We start from the raw sequence: 23947 nt of genomic DNA, 5'->3' as shown, positions 1-23947 counted from the left end.
TACCATAGATTTTCAGGATTTCTGGACCGTGATGCTAAGATTGAAAATGTTCCTCTCTAAGCGGGGTATACCTACAAACAAAATAATTCCTCTAAAGAAATGGTGGATCACAGCTGATCAAGAATTGGGTTATCATGAGCATGTCCCCCCAACCAGTGGTTCTTTTTTGTCTCTTCTAGACAGTTCTCAAGGCTTCTTTGAAGAATGACCTAAGGTTGGGAATGCCTCCTGAGGAAGCTAAGTCCTTTGTAGTCATAATGGTTTTCTCTGGGACAGTAACAATGATCATGTAGGTGCCCCTCCAAAGTGTAGGAAGTCTAGATATACCCTGGTACTATGTAGAAATGAAAATCTGGTACCCCTCAAGGAATGAAAATCTGGTACCCCATTGGAGGTACCCCATTGGAGGTATCCCCACTGGGTGTTTTCCTCTAGAAGAAGCCTGGGGTGTCCCATGGCCAAAGATTATATTTGGAAGGCCAAACTCTTGAAGAAGTAATCATCTATACACAGAGGGGAGAATCCGAGTTCTGACTGATTATGAGTGTGATGGGGGATTGATATAACAAATTTCTGAATACTAACTAGATTATATTATATTTTTGAGGAGGCTCTTGCAGGGAGGTTAGGTTAGGTAGGTGTCCAGTGGTCACGCCAGTCCCTACATATTCAGTTCCCAGGGCTGAGATGTTTATGGGGATATGGTCCTCATTAATATATCTCTTAGTTGCATTCTTCCTTGAGTTTCCTCAAAGAAAGTGTAATTACCTTCATGTACGTCGTATTCATCCTCTTCTGACCAGGGATCCCACTCCAGGCTAGTCTGATTAAAGTTGAGGGTATAGTTACAAAAGGAGTCATTTAACCAGCCCAAGGTGAGTGCCCATCCATCCACGTTCTTGAAATAAAGCTGTGCCTTTCCTAGAAGCTTGGAGGCTGTACCTACGCAGACCAGGCCTGAGGCAAAAGAGTCAGTGTCCATTTGCCTTTGGCCCTCATATAAAAGGTAATCCATCCCATAATATTGACCCGATAATTTATACAACTGTTCAATGGAGGTAGGGAAGGCCAATAAGTAGAGTTCCTCTAGGTTTTAGGTTCCCTTGGGGCATATCCAACAGTCAGTTTTATTGCTTAATTTTGCAACTTGATATATAGTGGGTGTTAGTGGATGGTGAAAATATGGAGAAATGAAGGGAAAGGAGCAAAGTCCAAAAGCTGCAAGGAGAGATGCTGTATTAGGGAAATAAGAGGCAGTGTGTGAATTCATTTTGTGACGATATGCAGAATAGAATGAGAGCTAGCACAGTGAGAAAGGTCAGGAGTTACAGTAGGCCTATTACTTCTGCCAGCTGTGGGAATGGTGAGTTCATGGATTTCGAATGTACTTATCTTCCGGTTTTCATTTGAACAGGAGCTGGAGACCCTCCAAAGGTTCACAGGAATTCTCAGCTGGGGAGATGTCCTTGGGTTCGGTGGCTGTCCAGGGCTTTACCCGAGAATGATAAGTACAGCTGGTGATATCTGGTACTTTAACAGCTGTAGGAGAAAAGAGCAAGACTGGATAGGGTCCCTTCCAGGTCGACTGAAGTTGAGAACCAGGAGAGTCATCCTTCCAAGTTTTGATGAATACTTGTGTTCTTGGAGAGTAGAGGCAAGGGAAAGGAAGACTTTTTACCCCATATTTCTGGAGGGCTTGTTGGAATTGCCCAAGGGAGGTGACATAAGATGTAATGGCAGAGGTGTCAGAGTCCATCAGTAGGTCCCCTTTTAAGAAAGGCCTACCGTACAGCATTTCTTAAGGGCTAAGGTTAAGTAAGATCTTTGGGGCTGTTCTGATCCTTAAAAGAGCAACAGGGAGGGCTTCCTTCCAACTGAGGGAGGTTTTATGCGTTATTTTTCTTAAGGTAGTCTCTAAATCTTGGTTGGTTCTTTCTACCTTTCCTGAGGATTGGGGTCTCCAGGAAAAATGAAAGTGATAATATCTAGACCCTTGGATATCTGCTGAGTAGTTTGGGAAACAAATGTAGGACCATTATCAGTCTGAAGAGACAATGGGAGGCCAAACCTAGGGATGATTTCAGTTAAAAGCTTCTGGGCTACCTCCAAAGCTTTTTACTGTCCTGGTGGGGAAACCTAGAGACTTTATAGCCTCTTTCAGCCAAAAAATTGAGGGTCTGGGTAGCATGAGTTAAGGCTCTCTTGTGGTCCAGGGAGCAAATAAGAAGGTCATCCACATACTGGGTGATAGTCCCTTCCTCCAGGTGTAGATATTGGAGGTCCTTTGTCAGGCCCTGGTCAAAAAGTGGGGACTGTATCGGAACACTTGGGGTAGGACTGTCCAGGTAAGTTGTTGTCCTCTATTCCCTTCCTCATGCCACTCAAAAGCTCTTAAGTCTTGGACCAGTCTATATTCTCTGTTTAGCTTCTTAAGAGGTAAGATAGGGGTGTTGCAAGAAGAACTGTAAGGAATAAGTAGTCCACGTTGTAAAAATGAGAGGCTGTAGTCCCCTTTGGGCTTCTGAGTGAATTGGATAGTTTCTGATTGGGAACGAGTCTGGGCCTTTAAGGTGATAAGTACTGGGGAGGCTGTTATAGCTCTCCCTGGCATTCCACTGGCCCAGACCTGGGGTCTACTGGTAACTCAGCTAAGGCTGGTGTGCCAGTACTCAGACAGGGCTGTGTCTCTAAGACTAAGAACTGGAGGTGTGTTACTGGGTTGGTTCCCCCAAGTACCTACCAGTCTTTTTCCCAGCTTGTTCATGAAGTCCCTACCTAACAGCAGGTATGATAACTCAGGTATGACCAGGAAGGAATGAGTAAAGATATATCCTTCCCAGTAACAACACAAAGGGACAGTAAAAGGTCTAGTAGTAAATTTACCTGAGACTCCTGTAACCTGAAAGGAGTCAAAGGAGAAGGGTCCAGAGAAGGAAATTAGGACAGAGTAGGCAGCCCCCATACTCAATAAGAAAGATAGGGTCCTACCTGCCACATCCAGGTTTGCCCTTGGCTCCAGTAATACTGATGGTAAACAGGGGGGACATCTGAAGCAAAGGGTCCTGTCAATCCAGCGCCATCCAAGGGGCTCCCCCTGGACCCCTGGGCCCTTTGGCCCAGGGGGCAGTTGGCTCCTCAATGGCCACTTTTTTGGCACGTGGGACAGGGCGTCTTAGGAGATTTGTCCTTGTTGGGGCATTCCCTCGTCCAGAGGCCAGGCTTTCTGCACACCAGGCATTGGTCTTGGCTTTTGTTGGGATGGGTCAGGGTTTCTCTAGATGGGGGTTGCCCCTGTAGGGTTGCCAATAATTGGGCCTGCTTATTTTCTTTCCTCTTTTCCTTTTCCTGATCCTTGACTTCCTCTTCTGGTTCCAGTTATAAAAGATAGTGGTGGCTGTAGCTAGCAGTTCACCTAGATTAACACTGAGTTCCTGCGTAAGTTTTGGAGCTTCCTCCTGATGTCCGGTGCAGACTGGTTAAGGAACCTATCTTTTAAAATGGTTTTTCCTTCAAGGGAGTCCAGGCCTAGGTCAGTATATTTAATTATTTCCTCCTTGAATCTTTCCAAGAAGGCTGTAGGGTATTCATTGGGTTCCTGGCTGATGGCCGAGAACTTTGAGAAATTAATGGTTGCTGCTTGCTTTGAGTCCAGATTTTACACAAATTATAAAATATTCTTTTCCCATTCCTCATTGGGGTTATTGCAATCCCAGTGAGGGTCCATACTGGGAAAGATGGTTTCCCCCACAGGGTATTTTGAGCTGGATAAATGGAGGCAGTCCGCAAAGTTGTGGACCTCCTTCAGGACCTTTTCCTTCTCAGTATCTGGTAGAGTTTGCCCCAAGATTATCATGACATCCTTCCAGGCTAAGTCAAAAGCCAAGGTTAAGTATTGGAAGTTGTCAGTGTAACGGTCAGGATCATCAGATAAATTTACCTAGTTCCTGTTTGATCTGCTTCAACTCTAGAGGGTAAAAGTCTTCTGAATGAGTTGGGGTCTGAATTCGCCTATTGCCTCGACCAAAGGGCAAATTCTAGGGGAAGGCCTTTGTGAGAGTCAGATCTCCTGGGTGGTAAGGGGGCTGTTGGTAGCAAAGGGGAATAGATGGAGGATGTGGTGGTTTTAGTGCCATCCCCAGGTTTAAAGACTTTCTCCCTTTTGCTCTCATCTGGCTCAGATTTCTTTTTGGCATGGCCTGGCTCAGGTGGATCCTCTTGAGGAGAGGACGGGGGCAGTCCCATCCGGGCCAGCACAGCAGAGTCAATTTTACAAGTCTTGCAGAGGTCTTACCTATCTCTAAGAATGAAAAATACTTGAACATAGGGAATCTCGCTCCATTTCCCTTGTCATCTGAAGAATAGATCTAGTTGAAGGATGGTATTAAAGTTAATGCTACCATATTTCAAAATCGAGGAAAGGAGCTAAAAAATGTTAAGTTGATTTGCCCAAGTGAAAAGCAGAAAAAAAAATTACAAGGATTAGAACACATGTATCTTAACTATAATTCCTGTACACTTGCTTAATCTTTGTATTTAATACACGCTTGTTCCCAAAAGTGTGATTTTTATTTCCTTTCTCTGGAGATCAGAAATGTTAGTGTAGTTTTTGTACTTTTTATAGGAATCACCTTACTAGGGCTTTACCAGCCCACTTACAAGTCACTAATATTTATCCTTGGTCACACCCTTATAGTTTTTTCTTATAAAAGGTTTCTTTTAAGACTGCCTCCATCCACCCAAAAATATATATAGAGAGAGTCCACTCAGTTCTAGGTGACTGGGAATATTAGCTTGAAATAAAACATAAAAAAACGCCTACATCATGAATGCATAAAATGATCTCATAATATGTTCTTCTCTAATTCTTCATATGAATTTCTAATATTTAACTACATTTACACTATTTTAACTTTTTACTTTTAATATACTCATTTTTCTCCAAACTTTATGAAATTCACCTCCCCAGTGTTAAGGGAAGGAAGATATCTAACAATATTTTCTACCTAGTTTCTATCCTTTTAAGTAGCACCATATCTAAAAATTCCAAAGAAATTATCATTTGTTTGTTGAATTTTAAGAGTGAAGAATAACCACAAAGGACTGTTATGCCATTCACTGAGAATAGAATGCTGACTAAAAGAGCACATTTTAGATCCAAATATAAATAGGTTGAAAAGAAAAGGTAGAAAAATACCATGAAAAAAATAGTCATAAGAGAAATGGAGTGGGTATATTAATAATATAAAAGAAGACTTTAAAACTGCTACTGAATGCAATGGTGTGCCCAATGCACAGTGAGACCAAACAATACTTAAACGTTGGAGTCTGGAGCAGAGAAATGTTTATTGCTGGGCCAAGCAAGGAGATGGGTGGTTTATGCCCCCCAAAGCCCTCAAGTCCCCAAAGGGTTTCAGCAAAGCATTTTTAAGGGCCAGGTGATGGAAGGGGGTCTCTGGGTATGTGATCAGCTTGTACACAGTTCTCTGATTGGTTGATGATGAGGTAACAGGAAAGTGTCACAGGGATTAAGATTATCAATCCCTAGGCTCCAGGAGGGCTGGGGCTATGTGCTCATGGTCATCAAGAAGTTAACATGTTCCATTTGGTAGGGGGTTTTCACATCTGTAAAACAACTCAGGAAATGTGCATCAAATACTGTTACCTAAGTACTTCAGAGAGGAGATAAAGCAGAGGATGTGGGGGAAGGGCCTGCCCCAGAAAGGCCCCATAGTGTTCTGTTCGGTTACAAAACAAGAAATATTACAAGATAAATGAGGACTATTTCATAATAAAAAGTTCGATATATCAGGAAGGTATACCCGCTATAAATGCATATACATACTTCCCTGGTGGTGCAGTGGTTGAGAGTCCACCTGTGGAGCGGCTGGACCTGTGAGCCATGGCTGCTGAGCCTGTGCGTCCGGAGCCTGTGCTCCGCAATTGGAGAGGCCACAACAGTGAGAGGTCCGCATACCACACACACACAAAAAAAAGATAGAAAATCAGTCAGGATATAGAACACTGGAACAGTATTATCAAACAGCTTGACTGAACTGACATGTATAGGACACTGTACCTCACAAAAACAGAATCTTTTCTTATACATAGAACATTCACATATAGAACATTCTCCAGTATAGTTCATACATGAGGAAATAAAACAAGCTTAAATACATTTGAAAAGACTGAAATCATAGAATGTGTGTTCTCTGACCACAAATGAATCGAATTAGAAATTGGCAACAGAAAGAAAATTAGAAATACATCAAATATTTGAAAATTAATCAACACACTTCTAAATAACTCATAGGCTAAAACCAAGAGAATATAGACATTATGATCAGAAAATAGTGTTTGGTGAGGAATGATTTCATTCATTCAAATAAAAGAATGGCTTTTAAACTGTGATTTGTAAATTGTCATAGTTCCTTAGAAGCTGAAATTTCACAGTTTCTGGGAGTCATAGAACATAATTTAAAAATTATCTCTTGGGCTTCCCTGGTGGCGCAGTGTTTGAGAGTCCGCCTGCCGATGCAGGGGACACGGGTTCATGCTCCAGTCCGGGATGATCCCACATGCCGCGGAGCAGCTAGACCCGTGAGCCATGGCCGCTGAGCCTGCGTGTCCAGAGCCTGTGCTCTGCAACAGGAGAGGCCACAACAGTGAGAGGCCTGTGTACCGCCAAAAAAACAAAACAAAACAAAAAACTTAACAAATTTCAAATTTTAATATAAAACAACACACTCATGAAACTTGTTGCATAATATCTACATTTAAGCTCAATGGGGCCAGCAACGGCATTAACCTGAGCTTCCATGCCAACTCACTGTGCAGACTTCAGAATAAATCTGCATGTTCCTGCTATGTGTTCATATTTGCACACAAATATGAATTCTTACAAAAATATTGCTGAGAGACTGTTGTTTCTCAGTGATCTTTTCTAAATTTAGGCCTACTGAGATGGGCACATTTTCCATCTACACTGTGTGTGCAAAACCAAGCTACAGAAATATAACTGACTTGTTACCCATAACTCTTTCTGTATGTATCAGTATGTGTACATATAACAAAATTGCCCATTTGTCACCTTTAAGGACTTCATAATAAGTACCTGCTAGTCTATTAGCTTTAATCTGATAAAATACTGGTTTTCCATTTAAGACATATTATAGAAAGGAATCTGTGTTTAGAAAAAATTGAAAGTTACTGGTTTGAACACATGAAGGTTGGAAGTTTTGTGGTACTCAGATGAAAATAATTTACAGAGCTCTCTCAGCATTTCTCATAACATCAGGCCTAATCATATGATTCCACTTCAACTCAATAATTCTACTAACTTTAAGTTTTTTAACAAATACCCTAACAATATACCAATGATGACGAGACATCATTCGAGAAAGCACTTTCCAAGGCCACCACACACCAACCGTTCAAAAGGGACTTCGATATGGCATAATCTTATTTATCTTATCAGAAGTCCTATTTTTTACAGGCTTCTTCTGAGCCTTTTACCACTCAAGCCTTGCCCCTACTCCCGAACTAGGAGGCTCCTGACCACCAACGGGTATCCACCCCTTAAATCCACTAGAAGTCCCACTCCTCAATACTGCCGTACTATTAGCTTCTGGTGTATCTATCACTTGAGCCCACCATAGTCTCATAGAAGGTGACCGCAAACATACTCCAAGCCCTTCTCATTACAATTATACTTGGCCTCTATTTCACCCTACTCCAAGCATCAGAATACTATGAAGCCCCATTTACAATCTCAGACGGAGTCTACGGTTCTACTTGCTTCGTAGCCACAGGCTTCCACAGACTACATGTCATCATCGGATCCACCTTCCTTATCGTCAGCTTCATACGCCAAATAATGTTCCACTTCACATCAAATCACCACTTTGGCTTCGAAGCCGCTGCTTGATACTGACACTTCGTAGACGTCGTATGATTATTCCTCTATGTATCAATCTATTGATGAGGCTCATAGTCCTTTTAGTATTAACAAGTACAACTGACTTCCAATCAGTTAGTTTCGGTACACTCCGAAAAAGAACAATAAACCTTCTATGAACGTTACTAACGAATACAACCCTAGCCCTACTACTTATACTTATTGCTTTTTGACTCCCCCAACTGTCTATGCAGAAAAAAACTAGCCCTTACGAATGTGGCTTTGATCCAATAGGATCTGCTCGCCTACCCTTTTCCATAAAATTCTTCCTAGTAGCAATTACTTTCCTCCTCTTTGACCTAGAAATTGCTCTCCTGCTCCCCTTACCTTGAGCAATCCAAACAAATAATCTAACAACAATACTTCCTATGGCCTTATTCCTAATCTCTTTACTAGCAGTTAGCCTAGCCTATGAATGAACCCAAAAAGGCCTAGAATGAGATAAATATGATACTTAGTTTAAAGTAAAACGAGTGGTTTCGACCCACTAGACTGTGATCTAAACTCACAAGTACCAAATGTCTCTAGTCCACATTAATATTCTAATTGCCTTTACAGTATCCCTCACAGGCTTATTAATGTACCGATCCCACCTAATATCCGCATTATTATGTCTAGAAGGCATAGTACTATCATTATTCATCTTAGCGGCCCTTACAATCCTAAACACACACTTCACCCTAGCCAACATGATACCAATCATTCTCTTAGTATTTGCAGCCTGCGAAGCAGCTATTGGACTAGCCTTACTAGTCATGGTCTCCAACACGTATGGTACTGACTATGTACAAAACCTTAACCTCCTCCAATGCTAAAATTTATTATTCCTACTATCATACTTATACCTCTGACTTGGCTATCAAAAAGTAACTTTATCTGAATCAATACTACAGCCCATAGTTTATTAATCAGCTTTACAAGCTTACTCCTACTTAATCAATTTAACGATAATAGCCTTAACTACTCTTTAACATTTTTCTCTGACTCCCTTTCCGCACCGCTCTTAATACTAACAATATGACTTCTCCCCTTAATACTAATAGCAAGTCAATCTCACCTCCTAAAAGAACCACTTGCCCGAAAAAAACTCTACATTACAATACTAATTATACTACAAGTCCTCTTAATTATAACCTTCACTGCTATAGAACTAATTATGTTTTATATTACATTTGAAGCCACATTAATTCCTACTCTCATTATCATCACCCGTTGAGGCAACCAAACAGAACGACTTAACGCAGGACTTTATTTCTTATTCTATACACTCATAGGATCTCTCCCTTTACTAGTAGCATTAACATACTTACAAAATACAGTAGGCTCCCTAAACTTCCTACTATTACAGTACTGAGCTCAACCATTATCAACCTCCTGATCTAACACTTTCATATGACTAGCTTGCATAATAGCCTTTCTAGTAAAAATACCCCTTTACGGGTTACATCTTTGATTACCCAAAGCACATGTAGAAGCCCCCATTGCAGGCTCAATAGTCCTTGCAGCTGTACTACTAAAACTCGGAGGCTATGGAATACTACGAATCACATCAATTCTTAATCCCCTAACAGAACACATAGCCTACCCTTTCCTTGTATTATCCCTATGAGGAATAATCATAACCAGTTCTATTTGCCTACGCCAAACAGATCTAAAATCACTAATCGCATACTCCTCAGTCAGCCACATAGCACTCGTCATTGCAGCTGTCCTTATCCAAACCCCTTGAAGTTACATAGGAGCTACCGCCTTAATAATTGCCCATGGCCTTACATCCTCCATACTATTCTGTCTAGCAAACTCAAACTACGAACGCATTCATAGCCGAACCTAGCACGAGGCCTACAAATCTTTTTCCCACTAATAGCTACTTGATGACTATTAGCATGCTTAACAAACCTCGCCCTACCCCCTACCATTAATCTGATCGGAGAACTACTCGTAATTATGTCAACCTTCTCATGATCAAACCTCACTATTATCCTCATAGGAGTAAACATTGTAATCACAGCCCTCTACTCCTTATACATACTAATCATAACACTACGTGGCAAACACACGCACCATATTAATAATCTTACCCCTACTTTTACACGAGAGCATGCCTTAATAGCCCTACACATTATCCCCCTCCTACTCCTGTCACTAAACCCTAAAATCATTCTAGGGCCTCTTTATTGCAAGTATAGTTTTAAAAAACCATTCGTTTGTGAAACTAAAAACAGAAGATAAAAGCTTCTTACCGAAAAAGAATTGCAAGAACTGCTAATTCATGCGCTCCACACTTAACAATGTGGCTTTTTCAAGCTTTTAAAGGATAGTAGTTACCCATTGGTCTTAGGAACCAAAAAATTGGTGCAACTCCAAATAAAAGTAATAAACTTATTTACTTCTTCCACCCCACTCACACTACTTATACTAATCGCCCCCGTTATAGCATCTAGCACAGACTTCTACAAAAACAAGTAGCAACATTATGTGAAAAATATAACCCTCTTTGCTTTCATCACCAGCCTGATCCCAATAATAATATTCATCCACACAAATCAAGAAATACTCATCTCAAACTGACACTGAATCACCATCCATACTCTTAAATTAACACTCAGCTTTAAAATGGACTACTTTTCACTTATATTTATGCCCGTAGCACTATTCATTACATGGTCTATCATAGAATTTTCAATATGATATATGCACTCCGACCCTTACATCAACCAATTCTTCAAATATCTACTCATCTTCCTCATCACTATACTTATCCTCGTCACAGCTAACAACCTCTTCCAATTATTTATTGGATGAGAGAGAGTAGGAATCATATCCTTCCTATTAATTGGCTGATGATTCGGACGAACAGATGCTAATACAGCCGCTCTTCATGCAATCCTATACAACCGTATCGGAGACATTGGATTCCTTCTATCCATAACCTGATTCCTACATAATACAAATGCATGAGATTTACAACAAATCTTTACACATAACCAAAATCCCCCAATCCTCCCTCTCATAGGACTTACATTAGCCGCAGCTGGAAAATCAGCCCAATTTGGTCTACACCCATGACTACCCTCAGCAATAGAAGGTCCCACTCCAGTCTCAGCCTTACTTCACTCAAGCACAATAGTCGTAGCAGGAATTTTCCTACTTATCCGCTTCTACCCTCTAACAGAAAATAACAAATTTATTCAAACAATAATACTTTCTCTAGGTGCCCTCACCACCCTATTCACAGCTATCTGTGCCTTAACCCAAAATGATATCAAAAAAATTATTGCTTTTTCCACCTCCAGCCAACTTGACTTAATAATAGTGACATTAGGTCTCAAACAACCACACCTAGCATTCCTGAACATTTGTACACATGCTTTCCTCAAAGCCATGTTATTCCTATGTTCCGGCTCCATCATCCATAACTTAAATAATGAACAAGATATTCGAAAGATAGGAGGGCTATACAAAATCCTTCCCTTCACCACAACTGCCCTAATCATCGGCTGCTTCGCACTAACAGGAATACCATTTCTCACAGGATTCTATTCTAAAGACCTCATCATTGAGGCCGCCACTTCGTCTTATACCAATGCCTGAGCCCTATTACTAACACTAATCGCCACCTCCATAACAGCTATTTACAGCATTCGCATCATTTTCTTTACTCTACTAGGACAACCTCGCTTCCCTCCTCTCATAAACATTAATGAAACTAACCCCATACTGATTAACCCCATTAAACGCCTATTAATCGGAAGCATCTTTGCCGGATTCATCCTCTCCAACAGCATACCCCCAATAACCACCCCTCTAATAACTATACCTCTGTATCTAAAACTAACAGCCCTTATAGTAACAATTCTAGGCTTTATGCTCGCATTCGAAATTAACACCTACTCAAAAAACCTAAAATATCCCTACTCATCAGACTCTACTAAATTCTCTACCCTATTAGGCTACTTCCCTACAATCATACATCGCTTACCTCCTCATCTAATCCTGACAATAAGCCAGAAATTCGCAACCTCCTTACTAGACCTAACCTGAACAGAAACAATTCTACCAAAAACAACAGCTCTCATTCAACTAAAAGCCTCCACACTAACTTCAAACCAAAAAGGACTTATCAAACTCTACTTCCTATCTTTCCTCATCACTATAACCCTTACCATGCTACTATTTAATTACCCCGAGTAATCTCCATAATAACCACTACACCAGTAAACAGAGACCATCCAGTAACAATAACCAACCAAGTACCATAGCTATACAATGCAGCAATCCCTATAGCTTCCTCACTAAAAAACCCAGAATCCCCTGTATCATAAATAACTCAATCCCCCAACCCATTAAACTCAAATACAACATTCACTTTCCCACCCTCTAAAACATACAGTACCACTAATAACTCTAACACTAAACCTAGAAGAAATCCCCCAAGTACAACTTTATTAGAAACCCAAACCTCAGGATACTGCTCAGTAGCCATAGCCGTTTTATAACCAAACACAACTAACATTCCTCCTAAATAAATTAAAAATACTATTAAACCTAAAAATGAACCCCCCAAACTAAAAACAATTCCACATCCCATAACACCACCCACAATCAACCCTAAACCACCATAAATTGGTGAAGGTTTTGAAGAAACCCCCACAAGACTAATTACAAAAATAGTGCTCATAATAAGAACAATATATATTGCCATTATTCTCACATGGATTCCAACCATGATCAATGACATGAAAAATCATCGTTGTAATTCAACTACAAGAACCCTAATGACCAACATCCGAAAAACACACCCACTAATAAAAATTCTCAATGACGCATTCATTGACCTACCCACTCCATCTAACATCTCCTCATGATGAAATTTTGGCTCCTTACTAGGCCTCTGCCTAATCATACAAATCCTAACAGGTTTATTCCTAGCAATACATTACACGCCAGACACCTCAACTACCTTTTCATCAGTCGCACACATCTGTCGAGACGTTAACTATGGCTGATTCATCCGCTATTTACATGCAAACGGAGCCTCCATATTTTTCATCTGCCTTTACGCCCACATCGGACGTGGCCTATACTATGGCTCCTATATATTCCAAGAAACATGAAATATTGGTGTACTCCTATTACTAACAGTTATAGCCACTGCATTCGTAGGCTACGTCCTACCCTGAGGACAAATATCATTCTGAGGCGCAACCGTCATCACTAATCTCCTATCAGCAATCCCTTACATCGGCACTACCTTAGTAGAATGAATCTGAGGCGGGTTTTCCGTAGACAAAGCAACACTAACACGTTTTTTTCGCTTTCCACTTTATCCTCCCATTCATCATCACAGCATTAGTAGCTGTTCACCTGCTATTCCTACACGAGACAGGATCCAACAACCCCACAGGAATCCCATCCAACATAGATATAATCCCATTCCACCCCTATTACACAATCAAAGACATCCTAGGCGCTTTACTCTTAATCCTAACCCTACTAGCACTAACCCTATTCACCCCGACCTACTAGGAGACCCTGATAACTATACTCCAGCAAATCCACTAAGCACCCCTGCACACATCAAACCAGAATGATATTTCCTATTCGCATATGCAATCTTACGATCAATCCCTAACAAACTTGGAGGAGTACTAGCGCTACTACTTTCTATCCTTATCCTAATTTTCATCCCAATACTTCAAACATCTAAACAACGAAGCATAATATTCCGACCCTTTAGCCAACTTTTATTTTGAACTCTAATCGCAGACCTCCTAACCTTAACATGAATCGGGAGCCAACCTGTAGAACATCCATACATCATTGTAGGCCAATTAGCATCTATTCTATACTTCCTCCTAATCTTAGTGCTAATACCAACAGTCAGCCTTATTGAAAATAAACTCCTAAAATGAAGAGTCTTTGTAGTATAACAAAATACCCCGGTCTTGTAAACCGGAAAAGGAGAACCCCATTCCTCCCTAAGACTCAAGGAAGAGACATTAAACCTCACCACCAACACCCAAAGCTGGAGTTCTACATAAACTATTCCTTGAAAAAGCTTATTGTACAATTACCACAACACCACAGTACTATGTCAGTATTAAAAGTAATTTGTTTTAAAAACATTTTACTGTACACATCACATACATATATACATATGCATATTAATATTTAGTCTCTCATAAATATTCATATGTACATGCTATGTATTATTGTGCATTCAATTATTTTCCATACGGTAAGTTAAAGCTCATATTAATTATCATTAATTTTACATATTACATAATATGTATGCTCTTACATATTATATACCCTCTAACAATTTTATTTCCATTATATCCTATGGCTGCTCCATTAGATCACGAGCTTGATCACCATGCCGCGTGAAACCAGCAACCCGCTCGGCAGGGATCCCTCTTCTCGCACCGGGCCCATACCTCGTGGGGGTAGCTAACAGTGATCTTTATAAGACATCTGGTTCTTACTTCAGGACCATTTTAACTTAAAATCGCCCACTCGTTCCTCTTAAATAAGACATCTCGATGGACTTATGACTAATCAGCCCATGCCTAACATAACTGAGATTTCATACATTTGGTATCTTTTATTTTTGGGGGGGGGCCTGCATCGACTCAGCTATGGCCTTAGAAAGGCCCTGTCACAGTCAGATAAATTGTAGCTGGGCCTGTGTGTATTTTTGATTGGACTAGCACAACCAACAGGTGTTATTTAATTAATGGTTACAGGACATAGTACTCTATTATTCCCCCAGGGCTCAAAAAACTCTATCATCTCATAGGGGTTTAAACCCCCCTTCCCCCTTACAAACCTGATCGTCTGCTTTAATATTCACCACCCCCCTACAGTGCTTCGTCCCTAGATTTACGCGCACTTTTTTAAATAAATCAATACTAAATCTGACACAAGCCCCATAATGAAATTATACAAATAATTTTCTACTCCACGGGTTAATGTAGCTTAAATTTTTACAAAGCAAGACACTGAAAATGTCTAGATGGGCATTATTGCCCCATCAACACAAAGGTTTGGTCCTGGCCTTTCTATTAGTTCTTAGCAGACTTACACATGCAAGCATCCGCATCCCAGTGAGAATGCCCTCCAAATCATTAAAGACTAAAAGGAGCGGGCATCAAGCACACTACACTAGTAGCTCATAACGCCTTGCTTAGCCACACCCCCACGGGATACAGCAGTGACAAGAATTAGGCTATGAACGAAAGTTTGACCTAGCCATGCTAATTAGGGTTGGTAAATTTCGTGCCAGCCACCGCGGTCATACGATTGACCCAAATTAATAGACACCCGGCGTAAAGAGTATCAAGGAACAATACAAAAATAAAGTCAAACCTTAATTAAGCTGTAAAAAGCCATAATTAAAATTAAGTTAAACTACGAAAGTAACTTTACCATAAACTGAGTACACGACAACTAAGACCCAAACTGGGATTAGATACCCCACTATGCTTAGTCGTAAACTTAAATAGTCCTAAAACAAGACTATTCGCCAGAGTACTATCGGCAACAGCCCAAAACTCAAAGGACTTGGCGGTGCTTCATATCCTTCTAGAGGAGCCTGTTCTGTAAACGATAAACCACGATTAACCTCACCAATCCTTGCTACTTCAGTCTATATACCGCCATCTTCAGCAAACCCTAAAAAAGGAACGAAAGTAAGCACAACTATTGCACGTAAAAACGTTAGGTAAAGGTGTAACCTATGGATTGGGAAGAAATGGGCTACATTTTCTATGATAAGAACATCCCTTAAACTTACACGAAAGTTTTTATGAAACCTAAAAACTAAAGGAGGATTTAGCAGTAAATTAAGAATAGAATGCTTAATTGAATAAGGCCATGAAGCACGCACACACCGCCCGTCACCCTCCTCAAGTGCCATAGCAAAGCCCCAGATCGCTAACCCATGCTAAGCAAGCGTACAAGAGGAGACAAGTCGTAACAAGGTAAGCATACCGGAAGGTGTGCTTGGATAAACAAGATGTAGCTTAAATAAAGCATCTAGTTTACACCTAGAAGATTCCACAACTTGTGCACATCTTGAACTATATCTAGCCCATACTCCTCCCCATCACTACTACTATAAGTCAGTCAAATAAAACATTTACCATACATCTAAAGTATAGGAGATAGAAATTTAATTATCAATGGCGCTATAGAGAAAGTACCGTAAGGGAAAGATGAAAGAATTACTAAAAGTAGAAAAAAGCAAAGTTTACCCCTTGTACCTTTTGCATAATGATTTAACTAGTAATAATTTAGCAAAGAGACCTTAAGTTAAATTACCCGAAACCAGACGAGCTACTTATGAGCAGTAACTCGAACAAACTCATCTATGTGGCAAAATAGTGAGAAGACTTGTAAGTAGAGGTGAAAAGCCTAACGAGCCTGGTGATAGCTGGTTGTCCAAGAAAGGAATTTCAGTTCAACATTAAACAATGCTAAAAACCATATTAAGTTTCAACGTATGTTTAACTGTTAGTCTAAAAAGGTACAGCTTTTTAGAAATGGATACAACCTTTACTAGAGAGTAATATAAAACTTAAACCATAGTTGGCCTAAAAGCAGCCACCAATTAAGAAAGCGTTCAAGCTCAACAATAAAAATAAGTTTTAATTTCAACAATAAATAAAATAACTCCTAGCCTGACTATTGGACTAATCTATTTAACTATAGAAGAAATACTGTTAATATGAGTAACAAGAAAAATTTTCTCCTTGCACAAGCTTATATCAGTGACTGATAGTATACTGGTAGTTAACAGCTAATAAATATAACCTAACACTAAACTATTTATTAAACATACTGTTAACCCAACACAGGTGTGCACTAAGGAAAGATTAAAAAGAGTAAAAGGAACTCGGCAAACACAAACCCTGCCTGTTTACCAAAAACATCAACTCTAGCATAACTAGTATTAGAGGCACTGCCTGCCCAGTGACAATCGTTAAACGGCCGCGGTATCTTGACCGTGCAAAGGTAGCATAATCACTTGTTCTCTAAATAAGGACTTGTATGAATGGCCACACGAGGGTTTTACTGTCTCTTACTCTTAATCAGTGAAATTGACCTCCCCGTGAAGAGGCGGGGATAACACAGTAAGACGAGAAGACCCTATGGAGCTTTAATTAATCAACTCAAAAAGCATAAAATAATACCACCAAGGGATAACAAAGCTTTATATGGGCTGACAATTTCGGTTGGGGTGACCTCGGAGTATAAAAAACCCTCCGAGTGATTAAAACTTAGGCCTACCAGCCAAAGTATAGTATCACTTATTGATCCAAAATTTTGATCAACGGAACAAGTTACCCTAGGGATAACAGCGCAATCCTATTCTAGAGTCCATATCGACAATAGGGTTTACGACCTCGATGTTGGATCAGGACATCCTAATGGTGCAGCAGCTATTAAGGGTTCGTTTGTTCAACGATTAAAGTCCTACGTGATCTGAGTTCAGACCGGAGTAATCCAGGTCGGTTTCTATCTATTACGCATTTCTCCCAGTACGAAAGGACAAGAGAAATAAGGCCAACTTTTAAAAAGCGCCTTCAAACAATTAGTGACCCAGTCTCAACCTAATAATCTAGCGCAAACATACCCTGCCCAAGATCAGGGCTTTGTTGAAGTGGCAGAGTACGGCAATTGCATAAAACTTAAGCTTTTGTACTCAGAGGTTCAAATCCTCTCTTCAACAAATGTTTATAATTAACATTTTAACACTCATTCTTCCCATTCTTTTAGCTGTAGCATTTCTAACACTAGTAGAACGCAAAATCCTAGGCTACATACAATTCCGAAAAGGACCAAACATCGTAGGCCCATATGGCCTATTACAACCCTTCGCCGATGCAATCAAACTATTCACTAAAGAACCCTTACGACCAGCCACGTCTTCCACCACCATATTCATAATTGCACCCGTACTTGCATTAACCTTGGCTCTCACAATATGAGCTCCCCTACCTATACCACACCCACTCATCAACATAAATCTAGGAGTACTCTTCATACTAGCAATATCAAGCCTAGCTGTCTACTCTATCCTATGATCTGGATGAGCTTCCAATTCAAAATACGCTCTAATCGGAGCTCTACGAGCAGTAGCACAAACAATCTCATATGAAGTAACACTAGCTATTATTCTATTATCTGTACTTCTAATAAACGGCTCCTTCACTTTATCTACACTAAACACTACACAAGAAAAACTATGACTACTCTTCCCTTCATGACCACTAGCTATAATATGATTTATCTCCACCTTAGCAGAAACTAACCGAGCCCCCTTCGACCTTACAGAAGGAGAATCAGAACTCGTATCTGGCTTTAACGTAGAATATGCTGCTGGCCCTTTCGCCCTCACCTTACTAAACCTATTAATTTATATTGTAATAACCTTCACTATATTTATACTACTCATCCAAAACTCCACTACCACTACACTACTACTATCCCAAACATGAAACACAATACCCGTTATAACAACCTTTACTATACTCACCCTACTCTCCATAGGAGGACTTCCTCCACTCACAGGCTTTATACCCAAATGAATAATTATTCAAGAACTAACAAAAAACGACACTCTCATCCTACCCACCCTCATAGCCATCACAGCTCTACTCAACCTATATTTCTACATACGCCTTACCTACTCCACAGCATTAACCCTATTCCCCTCTACCAATAACATAAAAATAAAATGACAATTCTACCGCACAAAACAAATGACCCTTCTACCAACAGCAATCGTACTATCCACAATACTCCTACCCCTTACACCAGCACTCTTTGTCCTCCTTCAAAGCCCTAAGCAAGTATAATTTTACTTAACCCCTGCCCAATAAGGATTGCAAGACTATATCTTACATCAATTGAATGCAAATCAAACACTTTAATTAAGCTAAATCCTCACTAGATTGGAGGGATACATCTCCCACGAACTTTTAGTTAACAGCTAAATACCCTAGTAAACTGGCTTCAATCTACTTCTCCCGCCGCGAGAAAAAAAAGGCGGGAGAAGTCCCGGCAGGATTGAAGCTGCTTCTTTGAATTTGCAATTCAAAATGATCATTCACTACAGGACTTGGTAAAAAGAGGACTTTACCCCTGTCTTTAGATTTACAGTCTAATGCCTACTCGGCCATTTTACCTATGTTCATAAACCGATGACTATTCTCTACCAATCACAAAGACATTGGTACCCTATATTTACTATTTGGCGCCTGGGCAGGAATAGTGGGTACTGGTCTAAGCTTGTTGATTCGTGCTGAATTAGGTCAGCCTGGCACACTTATCGGAGACGACCAACTTTATAATGTTCTAGTAACAGCTCACGCCTTCGTAATAATTTTCTTTATGGTTATACCTATCATAATTGGGGGTTTTGGAAACTGACTAGTTCCCTTAATAATTGGAGCCCCTGACATAGCATTCCCTCGTCTAAACAACATAAGCTTCTGACTACTCCCCCCTTCCTTTCTACTACTGATAGCATCTTCGATAATTGAAGCCGGCGCAGGTACAAACTGAACTGTATACCCTCCTCTAGGCGGAAATCTAGCACATGCAGGAGCCTCAGTAGATCTTACTATTTTCTCTCTACATTTAGCCGGTGTATCTTCAATCCTTGGAGCTATTAACTTCATCACAACTATTATTAATATAAAACCACCCGCTATAACCCAATACCAAACACCTCTCTTCGTCTGATCAGTCCTGGTCACAGCAGTCTTACTTTTACTATCACTACCTGTCTTAGCAGCCGGAATTACTATACTATTAACCGATCGAAATCTAAACACAACCTTTTTCGACCCGGCAGGAGGAGGGGACCCAATCTTATATCAACACTTGTTCTGATTTTTTGGCCATCCCACATTCTAATTCTCAGCATGTAGGATTGTAGGATTAAGAAATTCTGTTGGTAATTTTGAGACTGGAGGTAGATTTGAAAATAACTCATATAGTTGAATCTATGAGAGTGAATGAGATCTCCGAGTGCAAGGAGTGTTTTAGGGGCTTCCAAGGATACGGAGTGTGAGAAGGAGCAGTGTCCAAGGCTAAAAGAGAAGGGAAATCAGAGGGTTGGAGGTGTGCCAGTTCTTACACATATTAGATGATCAAGTCTTACTCTGAAAAACCAAGAGTTTTGGTCTCAACTGAAGACTCTAAGAAAATTATTCTAGACAATATAAAGTAAACTTCATGAGGAACTGGTAAAGAAAAAATATAAAAATGTCTGGTAGAAGTGGATGCCTGCCCAAACAACTAAGTGCACTACATTGCTTCTGGGATAAAATGATGGTTCAAAAGGCAGTTTAGCTAATACAACTATCATGTTATGAAAGAGAGAGAGACGAGAGAAGAAGTTCCATTTAATATTTGAGGTTAAAACAAATTCTCATGACATAGTTCAAGTATGTATAGTATTGAATTTGGAGACAGATAGGGAAAGCATGAGTGGTATTACACTGAACATCAACACTTAAAACAATAGAGGGCTTCCCTAGTGGCGCAGTGGTTGAGAGTCCGCCTGCCGATACAGGGGATGCGGGTTCGTGCCCCGGTCCGGGAAGATCCCACATGCCGCGGAGCGGCTGGGCCCGTGAGCCATGGCCGCTAAGCCTGCGCGTCCGGAGCCTGTGCTCCGCAACGGGAGAGGCCACATCAGTGAGAGGCCCGCGTACTGCAAAAAAAAAAAAAAAAAAAAAAAAGTAGAAATGAAGGAGAGGAAAGTGGGAAATATGACTGGATAAAACTATAAGGAGAATAAATGAAAGAAAAGTTAAAGGGTGGTAGAGCAAATAAGAAATTGATAACTGGAGTTCTTTCTAAAAAGCATGATAGAAATGAAAAGGGAAAGTAGGGAGAAACAAGAGTGGACATTTGGGTTTCACAACAATGCACATAGAAGAGGGAAGAGGATTCCCAGTGAAATTTTCCGTGCTGTAGAAATTACTTTTATTTCTGCCGCAGATTTTAAGAACACTTACGCTCCCTTAAGGGTCCCAGGCAGCTCTTGTCACAGTTTTGTTTTTTTTTCATTCTCAATTTTCCTCTCTGATTGGAGGATGTATTTTAATCTTCTACCTTAATAAACTATGTAGAAAACTTGCAACTGAATTCTGGCCTCTTTCTTGTAAAAGGTTAAGAAGTGATTGCATTAAGCTTTGGACAAAGTAAGCACTCCTCTTTCTGTTTTTAATTTTAGAAATTTGTTGCTTTTTTCCATATTGCATAAAGAGTAGGCTTGCACGGTATATATATGTATATAGATTCTATTTAAACATACATACTATTTATGTACAGAGAAAGAGTGCAATTGCAAAGTGTGTCTCTGTGTGTTCATGTATGTATAATTATACAATCTGAGGGGCTCTGGTGATGAAAAGAATAGGTTCTTTCATTCAGTAAAGCTTAAGGTGACACTTTCTAAGGGTGGCACATAAGGATGCACATAGCATATATGCACTTAAACTACTTCCAATTAAGCCTTGTCTAAACCAAGCTTTAGCACTGAGACTACCCAATTTAGAAAAATAAATGCAAAGAACACAAGGGCCATAATCATATTAAATTCTCTCAACTTTCTCTTAAGGAATGTACACAAAAATAATCTCATCTTGGAGCTGGAAAAAAATTTCAGGATGATGACTAGTTCTCTCAAGGATCTAACATAAATCTGAAAGCACATACCAAAAACCTGATTAAATTCCTGTTCTCTTGAATCCAGTTGCAGGTTCAATGTAGCCCCAACTGCTAGAACCATTTCTGATTTAGGCCAAAGGAGTTTAGTACTATGATCTGGGACTAAACACACTTGGAGCTAAGTTGGTGCTCACTTTGTGGGCTAGTTCTGATAACATTTCCAGGACTAAACCTCCCAGAACTTTCAGGAACCTATTTTGCCATCTTTAGGTGCACTCAAAGACTGAAGTTTTTGCCTTGAACCCCCAGCCCAATACCTGGGTTCCCTGCTTCCTGCTGTCAGACTTCCTGCCAGCAGGTCCCATATTACCCCTGTGACTCTGCTCTTTACAATGGAGGAGACATGCTGCTGTGTCCTTTTGGACCCCCAATGATTGATTGCCTGCCTGGTTAAAGTCTTCTGCCTATCACCCTAGGCCACCATAGCACTGGTGTCAGAGCTCCAGGTCCAGGACCCAGGCCCTGATTTACGCTCAGTTGTGCTATAGATTTCTTCTTTCTCATGAGTCCCACCGCATCCAGCACTGCCTTTTCTGTTTGCCCAGTATCTCCTCATGTTGATGAAAATTATAACTGAAGCAAAACAATATTCATTTTTGGATTTTACATTCAATTCTACAGATTTAGAATTTGAGATAATAGAATAAGCCTAAACTTTAATGCCATGTTAATTAAGGACAAAAATCTGCTAAACAAAATACTATGTCATCGGGTAGAATACTTAAATTTTGCAAGAGAATGAACTTTCCAAACACATTCAAGCTCTTTTCAACTATTTATATAAAATACTAATGTGTTCTTTGGGAATCTTATGTACTCAACAAAACACTTCCTCTGAAAAATACTTTTCAAATAAAATCCACTTATTTCATTGATTTTATGTCTTTCAAAATTGCTTACAGATACATTTTTATTGATTCCCTTCAATGGCCTGCTGCTTCTCTTCATTTAGTTACAATTAGCAAGAGTTTATTGAAACAGTTCCAAACTGTTAATCATGCTAACATTTATAGATTTGTGAGTTTATAGAAGCACATGTAAAAGAAAATCTGTAGGAATTAAATCCTCAATTTGATATAAATGCCTTTTCTTTGCTCCTTTGGTAACTTGTAATACCTTAACAGTGTTAAAATATGTTAGACTGAAATTGTGAGGATCAGAATATGGCCAATTTAAAATTCAGCTCTCTTTTTTTTTCCATATTCTTTCTGGGTATTATTTCCTTGGTTTTGAGACTTCACATTAAAAATGAATGGATGTAAAGAAGGAAAGGAACTCAAGGAACCAGAAAGTGTGTGAATGAGGTAGCATTTGAACCCCTGATCTCATTTGGATTTCATGGTAACTCCCTGTGTGTCATAGGTGAAGACCCTCAGAGGGACTGAGCTTGTGAAGGACCCAGAACTAGTAAGAGGGAAGGAACTAGCATATCTGGAGCTCATTTTACGTGCCAGGTCCTTTACAGATAGAACATTCATTGGGGTGGCTAGACTCAGCGGTGTACAATTAAGAAATAGCTTCAGTGCTGTTCTCAAAATTGCCCTTCAGACTAGCTCTGTTGGTTTTCTCATCTCTGACAGATAATCTTGCATAAATACCAGAGCTTTTGGGTCACTCATATCTCTTTTTCCAGTATTAAAAATCTGGTTGATATTGAAGTTTCAATCTGTCATCAGATTCAAATCTTCTCCCCTACCTGTTCTTAGAATTCCCAGGTGAGCAAGGGTAGAGAAGGTCTGTTTCTAAATTATTCTCCCAAGTTCTCCACCCCCAACTCTCACCATCAGGGGTCATGGAAAACTCACCACTTGCACACTACCCTCTTGGAAAGGATATTTTGTGCGTGAATCTGTCCATAAAGTGTCCTGGACTACAATTACTCCTTATAAGTTTTATTAATGAGAGTAAAATGCCTCATCTTGAATTATATTGGAGTATATTCAGTTTTTGTTTTTAAATAAGATGTAACAAATTTCATTAAATTGCCTGAGGTCACAGCAAGGGATAGCCCTAGGACTTGAAATCATGTATTTGGAACCAGAGTCCAAGCTCTTCTCATTGCGCTATAAAGCGTCTCTGTGAGTATAAACACAAATAAATAAAAAAAGTTTCACACTTTTAATTTAGCATGTTCTCTCATCCAAGTTTGAGTTATTAGATCAACACCTTTAGAATAAGTAATACCATTAAGTTATAACAAAAAGTGATTTATAAATAAATGTCTATTAAAGAGAATCTAAT

Source organism: Globicephala melas, chromosome 5, assembly GCF_963455315.2.
Source record: "Globicephala melas chromosome 5, mGloMel1.2, whole genome shotgun sequence".
NCBI classification, from domain to species: Eukaryota; Metazoa; Chordata; class Mammalia; order Artiodactyla; family Delphinidae; genus Globicephala; species Globicephala melas.
Note: the sequence above shows the minus strand (reverse complement) of the source record.